The sequence below is a fragment of the Aedes albopictus genome, chromosome 3 (assembly GCF_035046485.1).
Source record: "Aedes albopictus strain Foshan chromosome 3, AalbF5, whole genome shotgun sequence".
NCBI lineage: Eukaryota > Metazoa > Arthropoda > Insecta > Diptera > Culicidae > Aedes > Aedes albopictus.
The window spans coordinates 429,579,720-429,594,216 of record NC_085138.1 but is presented as its reverse complement, the minus strand read 5'-3'; the positions used below and the strand labels follow the sequence as shown (position 1 = coordinate 429,594,216).

The 14,497-nt window shown below is 40.1% G+C and overlaps 1 long non-coding RNA gene across 2 annotated transcripts; it reads left to right on the top strand.

Moving 5' to 3' along the window:
- Nucleotides 1-1,419: 1,419 nt before the first annotated feature.
- LOC134289844 (uncharacterized) lies at nt 1,420-13,962 on the top strand. Of its 2 annotated transcripts, none has more exons than XR_009998704.1 (3): nt 1,420-1,747; nt 9,748-10,139; nt 13,548-13,962. It is a non-coding gene; the product is annotated as an uncharacterized LOC134289844 (long non-coding RNA). The 2 variants fall into 2 exon arrangements; XR_009998703.1 differs by having other exon boundaries at nt 9,748-10,135; nt 13,548-13,960.
- Nucleotides 13,963-14,497: the final 535 nt, after the last annotated feature.

The following is a 14,497-nucleotide window of genomic DNA, read 5'->3' as shown; positions in this document are numbered from 1 at the left end:
AAAATGTGTCATTGTTGATCTACAATGGGTAAAAGAATTTTGATCAGTGTTCCCATTAAATGAGACTTGCTACAACTTATTTAAATTAGACTATTGATCTTATTTGTTGACACTCTCACGAAATCAAATGAAGAACGCCATCCCATGGGGATCTAATAGAAGAACGGTTGAATCCACACGACAGAGCCATTTCAATAAGATCTTGTGCGAAAACATGTTTGTTTCTCAACTGAAAGGTGCCAGTTTACACCTGACAAGAGGCTTTTGATATGGCCATGTATCAGGTATCAGGTATCAGTAGGTCGGCTCTAGAGGCACGTTCTCCTCCATTCGGGAAATTTGTGCCATCGCCATGAACACGAGCCTATTCATCATTTACCTGACGGAGAAGGGAAGGAAAAAGGATAGGACATGGGAAAGGACAGGTAAAGGAATAGGATCGTCATACTCGCAAAAGCGTACAACAATGGGTTCACATAGCGTCCTGAAAAGGACACTGTAACAACGCATAAGCGTGCCACAATGGGTTCGAACAGCGCCCTGAGAAGGGCACTGTGATAATGCATAAAGCGTAAAGAGAGCCTATAGCTCTTTACCACAGCGGGTCAAGAACAACAGAACATCCTGAAGATTCAGGTTTCTGAAGTCAGTTTCACTTAATAAGTGTTTCCCGAGTACTCGGAAACGCAATTGCGCAAAAGCTGGACAGTTACATATTAAATGATACGAAGTTCCATAATCGGATTCACAGCTATCACATGCAAATGAATCAGCTTGCTGAATATTCGCCATGTGATAACTGAGTCGGCAGTGGCCAGTCAATGCTTTGACCAGCATGCTGCAATTCTGCTTTGACAGATTTGTTAGATACTTTGCCACCCCTAGAGATGGCTCAGTACAATACAATTTTGTTTGACGACATGACTCCAAACTATTCCAGTATTGTTTGTGCTGAGTGGCAGCCCAGGTGTCAATCTGAAGCTTCACCCAACACTTGGATACCGGAATAGCTGGCTTAGGGCCAATGAAGTCATGTGATGCTCCAGTGCGAGCTAACTCATCAGCCAATTCATTTCCAGCGATGGAAGAATGGCCAGGTACCCATACAAGGTGAACAGCGTTTGCTGAATTCAGCTCCTCAATTTGAGTTCGACAAGCGATAACTATCTTCGACCTGGAGTTCGCCGAAGCAAGTGCTTTAATAGCAGCCTGGCTATCTGAACAGAAGTATATTACTTTGCCCATTACGTGCTGCTGAAGTGCTGATTGCACTCCGCACATAAGAGCAAAGATTTCGGCCTGAAAAACGGTGTAGTGTCTGCCAAGTGAATAAAACTGATACAGCCTTAGCTCACGAGAATAAACACCAGCACCTGCTCGACCTTCGAGAAGGGAGCCATCAGTATAACATACGATGCCGTCTGGAGTGTGGTGTGTGGTGTTCGTTGGGTAGTGGACGCCTTCACGATGGCGCATTTAATGTGTCATTATTTAAGTGTTTTCGTGATAAACAGCGCTCATAGCGACTAATTCATGAGATAAGTATAAATTACATGTGAAGAAAGTGGAGTTCAGTGCTTAAACCTCATGTGAACGGAAATATTATTAATTATATTTCTGATATTTTCAGACCATAATCGATTTGGTTGGATGTCTTGTGTTTGCACATACATAAGGGGATTCTGTGTCACTATGTGTATGAACCCTACTCATTCTAATACGTTGATAGTGTTTATCGAGTGTTATGGTGAGTACTGAACCAACAGGCAGAACAATCCAAAACTGCGACTTCACTCTGTTCTGAAGTACGTATGTTTTCGATTGCAGCGGTAATCAGATGTATCTAATTGTATTTATCAGTATGCGCATACCACCGTATTGATAAATGCACATTAGAATTGTGTTACCCTATTGGGAATACCGACACTATTAGTTCAAAGCACAATGCGTATGCCTGTGGTGGATGGTAGTTGAAAGATTCATTGCCAAGTTATCGCAAATGTGTATACATTGTTGCTTTGATCTATAATCGCAATACAAACAGTTTTCTGTTCGTACTGATTTATTACCCCTACTGCTTTTTGATTTTAGTTTGAAGTGTGATGGGTAAAGCAACATACAATAGCTGTATACGAATGCAACTCACGGAACACGTGTGTCTGCGTTCAATGTACACTGTTTTGATTTGTGTTTTACTTTTGAACACATATGTTCCGCTATTGCTGGGAGTGATAGCCGAGTACATCGGTGAGTGACTGCATGAGAGTCAAGATGATTGCTTGTGTTGCCTCTCATATCATCATCACCGATGATTATTAGTGTGTTGCAAATTATCATCTATGCATGATATGGGGTATCATTCTGATGTATGGAAACGTGCAGCAGATGTTATCAATGTATCTTTTGCAAGATGTTCATGATTTGTAATGACTCTCCTGCTTTCGGTTTACCTAATACCTCAGCAAATTTTGTGTTGAATGATTAGCAAACATTATTGGGCTATCAAGAGCATATATTTTATTCTCTTTTTTTTTTAGTTCCTGTTGTTTAGCAGCAAGAGCTTTTATTTTTGGCTACGCATTTGAATTGATTTTGGTAGCATTCGGGGTCTTCTGCTAAAGCATTAACTGGACGTGCTGTTAGAGAATCCCAATATGTTGACTCGAAATTATTCGGTGCAAAGTCAATCCACGAAAAGAAAAAATAAATGTTTTTTTTTGTTTTTCTTTTGAGAGCTTAATGGCCAGCACAGCCGTAAGCCTTTGTATCCAGAAAAATGTTAACTGCAAAGCTTCACAGTTGAACGTTTCACTCTGAGATAGGTTTAAGATCGCAACTGGATCGTATTTTTCTCTGGATTAAGCAGGAAAACTTTAGCTTTTTGCATAAATGAGGAGTTTTTTACGAACAACGTTAAGATGTTTGTACCTGTTCTAAAGAATTTCACAATTCTGAGGAACTTACATAGGATAGAATTAGCCATATCATATGAAAAGGTCAGCTTCTGCTCTTTCTCAGTGTTGTGTAAACTTTTTCATCCCATAAGAACAGAAGTTGTTTCTGTTGAATCGATTTCAGTATCTTTTCGGGGGTGCAGAAATATGTTCATTTAAGTGTTATGTATGATCAACATGAAAATTCTATTTAGAATTTTCCTTTGACCATGCATAGCTGCTTACTTAATTATGCAAGCATCTCTTCGGAGGTGCTTGTATTAATTTTATCATCCCTTTCTCCTCTTCCTTTAGTATATTTCCCTCCTTTTTCCATGTCCTTCATTTTCCTTTTCCTCTATATCCTTGTCCCTTGGGTAAGTGATGATTGGCGAGGCACAAATTTCCCATATGGAGGAGAACGTGCCGCTTGAGCCGTATATCTGATACCTGATACAAGGTGAACAGCGTTTGCTGAATTCAGCTCCTCAATTTGAGTTCGACAAGCGATAACTATCTTCGACCTGGAGTTCGCCGAAGCAAGTGCTTTAATAGCAGCCTGGCTATCTGAACAGAAGTATATTACTTTGCCCATTACGTGCTGCTGAAGTGCTGATTGCACTCCGCACATAAGAGCAAAGATTTCGGCCTGAAAAACGGTGTAGTGTCTGCCAAGTGAATAAAACTGATACAGCCTTAGCTCACGAGAATAAACACCAGCACCTGCTCGACCTTCGAGAAGGGAGCCATCAGTATAACATACGATGCCGTCTGAAATACTTCCCTCCAGATAACCAGATGTCCACTCTTCCCGGGAAGGGAATTTCGTGGAAAATGTCCTATATGGAAAATTACAAGCAATTGTAAGATCACTTGGAGCAAGGACAACTTTGTCCCAATTCACCAAAAGTGGAAACAACGAGGTGTGTGTTGAACTGCGGTTCACAGGAGTTTCCTCTAGTAAACCGAGTACCCATAGGCGGTAAGTGCAAGAAAGTGCTTCTTGTTTGAGATGAATGTGTAGTGGAGCAACGTCAAAGAGAACTTCGAGCGCTGCCGTGGGAGTTGAAGAGAACGCTCCAGACATCGCCATTAAGCACATCCTTTGGAGATGGCCTAACTTTGATTGGACCGTTCTCACTTCGCCCTTTTACCACCACACAAGACATCCATAGGCCAATATTGGCCGAACAACAGTTGTGTAGATCCATTTGATATACTTGGGTTTTAGACCCCAAGTTGTACCAAAGGTTCGCCGGCACTGCCCGAAGGCCATACAAGCTTTCTTGATTCTGAACTCAACATGAGGTGTCCAGGAAAGCTTGGAATCAAGAATGACTCCAACGTACTTTACCTGTTCAGTCACATTGATTTCAGAATCAAAGAGACGTAAAGTTCGAACACCATTACGGTTTCGCTTTTCCGTGAAAAGAACAATAGATGTTTTACTCGGATTTACCGAAAGGCCATATTGGCGACACCAACCCTCAACTACCTGAAGAGCGTTTTGCATCAGGTCGAAAAGGGTGCTGATGCACATACCGACTAACAATGTTAGGTAGTCGTCGGCAAAACCATAAGTAGGAAAACCGCTATTATTGAGTTGCCTCAATAGCGTATCTGCTACGAGATTCCATAAAAGTGGTGATAAGACTCCCCCTTGGGGGCATCCACAAACACTCAATTTCCTAATCGCCGCTTGACGCAATGTCGAGAAGAGATGTCGGTTTTTGAGCATTTGGTGAATCCAATTGGAAATCATTGGAGATATACCATGACCCCGTGCGGCTTCCAATATGGCATCGAAAGGCACGTTGTCAAAGGCACCCTCGATATCTAAGAAAACACCCAAGCAGGATTGCTTTTGAGCGAATGCCTTCTCGATATCGTAAACAACTTTGTGTAAAAGAGTCACAGTGGACTTTCCAGATTGGTAAGCATGTTGGTTCACATGAAGAGGCACATTGGCCAGATGAACATCACGGATGTGATGATCGACTAAGCGTTCTAAGCATTTCAGAAGAAAAGAGGTCAAACTGATAGGTCTGAAGCTCTTTGCTTCTTCATACGACGCGCGACCCACTTTCGGAATAAACTTCACAGTAATATCCCGCCAGGATTTGGGAATATACCCTGTAGCAAAACTGCAAACAAGTAGTTGTTTCAAAACATGTTTGAAATGATCAAATCCCTTCTGAAGCAAAATAGGATAAATCCCATCTGCCCCAGGAGATTTGAAAGGAGCAAAGCTATTAAGTGCCCATTCAATAGATTCTAAAGTTATGATACTCCGAGCCGAAGCTAAAGAATCATAACTACAAGAAAAGACATCAGGTTCATCCGAAGATGTAATATCCACACATCCGGGGAAGTGTGTACTGAATAAACATTCTAAAACTTCCTCATCAGAGGAAGTGAAATCACCATTTGGCAAACGAAGTTCGTTCACTTGAAAATCCTTAGATTTTGCAAGGATTTTGTTCAATCGACTGGCTTCACTCAGACTGGAAACATTTGTACAAAGGTTTTTCCAGCCTGATCGTTCAGCAGACCGAAGAGCTTTCTGGTAGGCCTTGCGAGCCGACCTGAAAGCCTCCGATCCAGCCGAACGTCGTCTGTTCCAACTCTTTCTACATTGTTTCCTGAGCTTCGCCAGATCGGAATTCCACCAAGGGGTTCCTCTTGTGGTCTTCACAGACCGCAGAGGGCAGGCTTCTTCAAAAGCTTCCATGATGAAGGCCGTTGTAGTATCAACGGCATCATCTAAATCACTTGGAGTGTCAATTGATGATGAGTATCCATGAAATTTGGCTGCAACCAAATCGGTAAAGAGATCCCAGTTGGTTGACCGGGGATTCCTGAAACGCAAAGTTTGCGAAGTAACATTCACATGTTCAAACAAGATGTAACGATGGTCAGATAAAGATTCTTCATCTGACACATGCCAATTGGTCAGCTCATGACTAATTCTGCTAGAGCAAAGCGTTATGTCTAACACTTCCTCTCTACCAGATACCATGAAGGTTGGGCGGTTGCCTATGTTAAGTAATCCAAGATCTGTACTACTCAAGTATTCCATCAAACTGGAGCCTCTCAAATTGATGTCTGAGCTGCCCCAGATTATATGGTGAGCATTAGCATCACTACCAACAATTAGCGGAAGGCCTTTTGAAGTGCAGTATGCAATGACTTGCTTGAAAGCATCCGTAGGGGATGGTTCATCATGCGGTAAATAAACCGAACAATAAACGTATTTCCTGTTGAGGTTTCCAACAGATACATCTATTGTGATAGCACATACATCTCTGGTAGTTAGTTCAGAGATGAGTGTAGCAACGATTGCGTTGTTGACAAGCACACATGCTCGAGGCATGACACGTGAGTTTGCCATTTCATTTTTACTGAAAGTAGCAAACACCGGATTCACAAGGTTTCCTAAATAGAAATTCCCCTTACGAAAGTAAGGTTCTTGGACTAACGCCACTTGGGCTGTACCATTTTGCATAAGTCTACAAAGATTGATCGTTGCTGTTCTTTTGTGCTGAAAATTGATCTGAGCTATCCTAACTGTAGCCACTACCCAAACTAGGCAAGATTAAACTCTTAACAATCACAGCACAAAAAAGAACAGCAACAATAAAGCCAGATCGGTATCGATTTGAGTGCGCCAAAGGCGAGGATGCACAGAATACACTGTGTAAAACGCATAATGCGAAACCATATAGGTGAAAATTTAAACTAATTAATAACATCTTCATAATCCCGCCCTTATTCAGCCTCAAGTATGAGATTGAAGAAGGGCAGCTGATTGTCTCGGAGAAACACAAGGTCCACCGCGCTATTGCTCCGGTTAGCACAGTAAGGGCAAATACTGTGGAGGGTGCCCTGGTACTCCACAGGCTCCGTTTGCGGTTAGGTTTTTATTAGACCCCCCTAGCCATTCATTCCTAGGCACGGTAAGCGTAAAGCCGCATAACACCATGAATTAGGGGTCACCTGATTAGTGGATTCCTACCACTGGAACAGGCGGTCCGTAGTGCTATTCTTAGCCAGTTGAACTAACCGCTACCGACACTACACAGCTATCTAGGCTGATCGGGAAAAGAAGTTAATATTGGTGATCAACTTCATACGGGCCCGAAAAAGCCGACTATACGATTTTCTAATGCATCCGTATCTTGGCACCGTTTCCCGTAATGATTGGGACATATACTTTTTAAAATGTGTCATTGTTGATCTACAATGGGTAAAAGAATTTTGATCAGTGTTCCCATTAAATGAGACTTGCTACAACTTATTTAAATTAGACTATTGATCTTATTTGTTGACACTCTCACGAAATCAAATGAAGAACGCCATCCCATGGGGATCTAATAGAAGAACGGTTGAATCCACACGACAGAGCCATTTCAATAAGATCTTGTGCGAAAACATGTTTGTTTCTCAACTGAAAGGTGCCAGTTTACACCTGACAAGAGGCTTTTGATATGGCCATGTATGTACATTGAAAGACAATAAATATAAGTGTAAAACTTTATTAGCTCGGTGACTATATCTGTATTGTGCTTGCCGTAAGGAAGGAGTGATAATGAAGTTGTTAACAAGAAATGCAACCGAGGGACTCTTGCTCCCCCTTTTGAGGTAGCAAACAAAAATGGAAATTCTCTTTCAGCAGAAGCAGAAACAGCTATAGTTGCAAACAAATGTCATAAAGGTGATGGCGAAATAGTTTTATGTAGATTGCAATTCTTAAAAATATGCTCATTCCTCACTTCTTGATTTGCATTTTAATGAACCTATATACTCGTATTCTTTCATCGATCCATTGAGCTGAATTCAAAATTTCGTTTTGATTCAATGCTACTGGCAACGGCTATCAATGAGAAAACTGTTAAAATCTGTAACAACCAGCGTTATAACTGTATCGTGGGTCCATCACATATGGAATGATGTGTTAATGTGTTGTTGTTGTTCATAATTAAGTTAGGATCTTTCCCCCCGGAAACGTTCGTCTTTAGCACTCAGAAACAAAGCATCCACCGGAAAAGTACGAATCTCAACACAACTGCCCTCCATTGCATGCCAAGTCGGCCAAGTCTGACACGGCAGACGAGTGTGTTGTTCGCAACCATAGGATTATCATCATTGCGTTCCCTGCGCTAGTACCATTCTGTGCACGTTTTTGTTTATAATGCTACTAACGAGAAAAGTTTTGTTCATCAGCAAATTAATAAACGCTGTTTTCTTGAGCAGTTGTGGGATGTGTCGGCGATATGTTTTGGATGAAGGAATTCCTTAGCTTGGGAGTTATTTTTGCGTTTCTGTCCTGACTCTTACGAAAATGGCTGTCTACGGTTAGCACACAATTTCTCTACACCTGATTGAACAACACCTCCAAGCGTGGGAACAAAATTCAAAATTAATTCGATCGAAAATTACTTTCCAAAGTCAATTGATGGAAATATTTTTTCAGTGGCGAAAAGTTTGACTTCGTAACAGCACTTGCTGACGTGGCCAAAGCCACTGCTCCTGGTGTGTTTATCCATCAACTTGATCTGACGAAACAATGAATTATCCGCAATCACCGGTTTGTTTTCGTAAAAGATTTTCTCCACGGCTCGTTGAGCGAATTTTATGCTTGAACAAAGAAATACGATGGCAGTCAGTCGTGTTATTTCAATTCATGATGGGCAAGTTTGTTGAATGAATCAAAATACAGGGACACAGTGAACAGTGGGACTTGAGTTTGAGTGGGATTACGGCGGAAATTGATGTTAAAACATTATAGCGTGAGTGAAAGGTTTCGTTCAATGAAATCAGGTTTCCAATCTTTGAAGAAAATTACTCGGAAGAATTTTCATTTGGGTCAAACAGATGTTTACTCTTTAGTTCATGCCTTTAGATCATTTAGTCAAATATTTGACCCAGTGTATTTAATGACTTAATGCACGGCGTTACAAACACTAGTATAGCACGCCAAACAAACATTCTTATTGTTCTTCTGATTCTTTTGGTTCTTCTGGTTCTTCTGATTCTCCAGGTTCATCTGATACTTCTAGTTGTTCTGGTTGTTCTGGTTCTTCTGTTTCTACTGGTTCTTCTGATTCTTCTGCTTCTTCTGGTTCTTCTGGTTTTTCTGATTCTTCTGGTTGTTCTGGTTGCTCTGGTTGGTCTGGTTGTTCTGGTTGTTCTGGTTGTTCTGGTTGTTCTGGTTGTTCTGGTTCTTCTGGTTCTTCTGCTTCTTCTGATTCTTCTGGTTCTTCTGGTTCTTCTGGTTCTTCTGGTTCTTTTGGATCTCCTAGTTCTTCTAGTTCATCTAAGTCTTCTGCTTCTTCTGGTTCTTCTGTTTTTTTGTGATTCTTTTAGTTGGTTCTTGTGGTTCATCTAGTTTGCCTTGTTATTTGGGTTATTCTGGTTCTTTTTAACAGTCTCAGAATTATTTTGCTGAACACCTGCGTGTATATCGCTTCGAATATATGGACCTTAGAACATGTAACATGTAACACTTTGTTTACCGTTGGTAAATATGGCTTGCTTCGCGCCATAAATTTAGTGGATCATGGAATGTTTGAAGTGACTAATGCTATACAATTTTCTTGGCCAGGAAGCGTTTTGATCCTTCATTGATCCATGGCTGATTACCCCAACATCGTCATGTTTGAATCCACAGGGTGAACCTTTTAGGTGGACGAATTTTAAAATTTGATTGAAACGAAAAACGCGCAATATACCGCATAATCCCGATTGTCACAGCATTAACGTTTTCGCCTCCCAAAAATTTACTTACGATATTAATGCATCTAATCTCTGCCAGTTACGGAGGATTTTCTGTGCCGGGCACCCGCCTTTCCCTACCAGGGAAAGCTTTCCAGAACCATGACCGAGAGTGCTGATGGTTTTACTCACTTTTAATCAATAAAACCACAACAACCAGTGTATCCTGCCACTTTCCAGTAAACACCATCCAGCCAACCGCCAGCACAGAGCAGCATCACATTGTTTGCCCTAGGAGCAAGCAGCAGAGTGGGGTAACTTTTCGCACTAAACCATTTAAACGCTTCGGTCATAATGCTGCAAATTTCACCACCGGGACCGATAAAGATGATCGTGATGGAAAACTTTTGCTCGGAAGGAGCTGTCTTTTTGGCCTTCGACACCGACGACCGCCGACCGAACCCCCCGCGCCACCATATCTTAGACTAGTAAGTAAGTATTAGTTTTAGTTACTGGGTGTTGTCGTCGGGTGACTTCCAGGGCCAGTTAACTTCCGGTCCGGGTGCAATGTGCAACGACTTTTGCTTTCGGTGGGAATAGTTTTCGTGACTTGAATTCTGGCGGTTAGACAGTCAATGTTCGCAGTTGCTTATTTTGTCGTCAAACTGTGAGTTAACGAGGTCGGTGGTCGAATGGCTGCCGCTTCTGCGGCTAAGTAAAATTGTCTATTATTTGAAGAGAAAAAAAAACTGAACATTATCCAAACTTATTCTACGTCGTCTGCTAGCCCTACTATATAGCCAAATATGAACGACACATCAAAAAGTTATTCTATAAAACAAAACAAAAATACAAATAAAGAAATTGGGGTGGAAGTCCTATTAGAATATACAAAAGTTATATAAATAATCAAAATAATAATAAAAAAAAGTTTTATGTCATAAAAATATCGAAAATGCACTAAATAATGTAATAATTGTAATAAAAATAGATGATGATGAACCTGGGCGTGTTGGTGGAACACCTGTAAGTAAAAAGAAAATCGGGTTAAGTACTGTTTCTTTTTATTCCACTAAGAATTTGCATCCTTTAACAGATACGTGAAATACGTAAGGTCGTCTTCAGTGTCTTGTACTTGACTCGACTCAAGTCAATTACAAGACACTGAAGACGACCTTACGTTGAGGTCGAAATACATATATTTCAAAGGATGCAAGGATGCAAATTCTTATTGGAATTTAAAGGAATAGTACTCAACCCGATTTTCTTTTTATTGACCAAAACATGTTTATAAAAAGATCTCAGGCCCATTTCACGCGTTATGCTTGATTTCGTAGTTTATATTTTTAGCACATATTTGTATATGTTATTAGTGTGTAAGTTTTCAAATTTTTTATGGAAAAATCAACTACCGCCTTCCCTCGTTTGCTTGACCGCATCTAATCAGAACACTTTTTAATTTGCCCCCCGCTAATCTGCATATCGTTCAAACTAATAATGGTTCATATGTCATTCTGCTCATGGAACGGGATGAAACGGAACGCAGAATCAAAACAAAACAGCAAAAAGGGTTACTATCAGTGTGTTTTTCGATGCCCACAGGGTTACTAAAAGTTCAAATTAAAAATGAACCCCGTTGGTTTGCATGAGGTGTCGCTCAAACCAACGGAGGTAGACGGTAGTTATATATTTTTGGTCCCAACTTGGGGGACATTTTACTTGAACTTATAATTATTGATTATTACTATTATAATTATAGGTAAGTGGCTGACCTAGAACAAAGATTTTTTGTGTGACAATTTTTATTTACGGGTTCATTCAGTATTTCCGTTTTTTTTTTAAATTCTTCTTCAAGTTCTCTCAAGAATCTTGGTGAAAAGAATTATTTATCAGTATGTACTCCCAAGATGTGCAAGATATGCATTTCTTCAAGCAATTAAATATAAAAAGTTTCTAAAATTCTTCAATCATTTATTCTAGGGCGGGAATGAACCAGCCTTGGGCTGAATTTCCCCATAATAAAAAAAGTCAATAATAATAACTTCTTCTAGGTCTCTCAAGATGCATAGGCAATTCCCAGCAATTGGAACATGTCAGGCATGTCATGAACATAACATTTGCGGTAATCCCGCTTTACCTACTCTATAATAAAAATAACAATAATCTCAAAAGGAATCATTATTTCCCCTTTACAGAATGAACAATCTTCGAAATTGCCAACTTCCAATGAACCATATCAAATGCAACCCTCCAGCCAAGTGAAACATGCGCATTAAAACGATACAATAACACTGGTTCGAATGCTGCCAACATTTTCTGCTGCTAGTTGCTTGTAATGCTTCGTTACAAGTGGACGCTTTTGCTTGGTGGAGAGCTTCATGTCGCTCTGTAAGCCGCATGCATTCTCACGTGGAACAGCTAGGTTGTGTTCTTATCCGTTGAATATGTCATGCTTTCAGCGGAAGGAAACTACATATTCGATTGAGTTTAGAAAGCTCAAACATACTTGAACACGGGCTGAACTTCCCCATAATAAAAAGTCTACAATAATAATAAACATACTTGAAAACTTGCAAACAAAAAGGAGTTGGGTTTGTTTACGCTACTCCCTTTTTCCTAAACTGTCACCCTATACAAGCCACAAAACATTTCAGCACATGTGGTACATGCCAATGACAGGGGAAAAAATAGTTGGTCAGGTTTGATAAATTGAACTTATAGTTGATTATTTCAAGACAGCATGGATGATTCATAAAATCTTTAGAAATGTGTAGAAATGAACACACTGCTTTCATATGGTTGCCCCTCTACAAATGAGCTTCACCTAACGCCGCATCATAAGCTCACCCGATCGGATTAATTCAGTTTGGGAAAATCTTTCATTAACACCTTCCTGTACTGCAGCCAGTTAATGCCCCATTAACACCATTTTCGAGCATCAGTTATCTGACCGGTTATGTCCATTTGGGCGAAAATTGTAATCATACCAATTAAGTTTCCGGTGTACCTTGAAATAAAAGAGAAGCGATAATTTTTTAATTAACCCATTAAATTTGATTAAAAACGAACCAATGACACCGCACGTGGATATTATAAAGCATGCATGAATGGGGCTACAGTTTTCGTCACACATGCACCCAAGCACGCACAAAAATAGGTAGGTCGTACGATGATGCTGTGCTGAAATCGATCGATCCGCAGGAGCCCAAAGTTGATCCTGTTCATGGCTGATTTAATTAGGACTGCGAAAATTTAAATACCTACACAGCAAATCAGACACAGTGCGTGCATGCGTTATAAATGCACAAAGGGTACCAAGCCACTTGGGCAGTGGTTGGTATTTTGGGCATTTTTTCGCAATAACATTAGCCATTCCAAACCAATTGACTATAAGTATCTCACCGTGTTCCGAAAATAGTATCAAATGATCAAAAATTGACTGAGTTACAGCAAAAAAGTGCCAAAAATAGAAGCCCTGCCGAGATGATTTCACTTCGCTACCGGCTACAACATTCCGTAAGTCAACTGTGCTTTGATTGGATGCTTTGTGAGCTGTAGGTACGACCGTGTGAATTTCATTGATTTAGATTTGCTTCATAAAACGGTTTGGTCTTGGGTCAGGTATATGCAATTCCAGAAAACCACCGAAAGCCGAAATTCTGAATAAAATTCTATGGATATTTTTGAAGTAAACTTTTCAACAACAATTAATTCCACTAAGAATTGACAGATACGTATTTAGTCCTCTACTGTAAGGTCGTCTTCAGTGTCTTGTACTTGAGTCGAATCAAGCACAAGATCATGAAGACGACCTTAAAGTTGAGGTCGAAATACGTATCTGTCAATTCTTAGTGGAATTATAAGGAACAGTAGTTAACCCGATTTTCTTTTTACTTACAGGTATTCCACTAGCACGCCCAGGTTTATCATCATCAACTATTCCTTGTCGCGGGGTCCGTAGTATAGCTGACTAAACTTTCGCTTCATAAACAGAGAGTCATGAGCGTGATCCTCAGTCGTCTAATCCATGCCGCTCCATTACGCAACACATTACTTTTTAGCAGTTTTGCAGTGATAAAATGGGATTTGGAATGCTTAAAAAACAGAACAAATTGTTCATTCGAAATGCTACATAACGGTTGTATGTAATTCCCCCAAACCTTATTCTCCATAATAGAAATTCCCCAGAAAAGAATAAATATCAGTACTTCTAAGGAAATCTTGGCGAATTGTTAGTATTAGAGCGAGGTACAGTATGCGGCAGGAAAAAATGCGAAAGTGTTTTTCAACTTCAAACCTCATTTTCGTCCATTTAATTTCCATGATCTATAATAGGTTAGTTTTCTGAAAAGTTAATTAAAAAATTTCCCATTTTGGTCACTAACCTTTACAGGGCGGCGCCTGAAGATGAAGACAACCAGAATTTTCAAACCGCAGAAAATCGCACAGGTCGCTAAATTTCGCATCTGATAAAACAAAATTTTTGATTTTCTCTACAATATCATCAAATATATGTACTTATTTCAACTGGTATGTGAAACTACATGGCTCTGGATCAGTGTGGCCTGGTGGTTCATCGAATTTGAGCTAATTTTGTTACTGTTATAGTCATTTTGTTTAATGACCATTGGGCGCGCAGTTTATTGATATCCGCTTATTAGGCCTACATTATCACATGTTAATCATCAAATGTGTTCATTTTTATTTTTCAGTGCTAGAATATAGACATTGACTGATACACTGTCATGAAAAAATAGTCATATATATCCCATATTTAGCGTATAATAGTGCCTTGAACTTTTCGCATTTTTTCCTGCCGCACCCTGTATTCAGCGTTCTTAGTCTTCTGA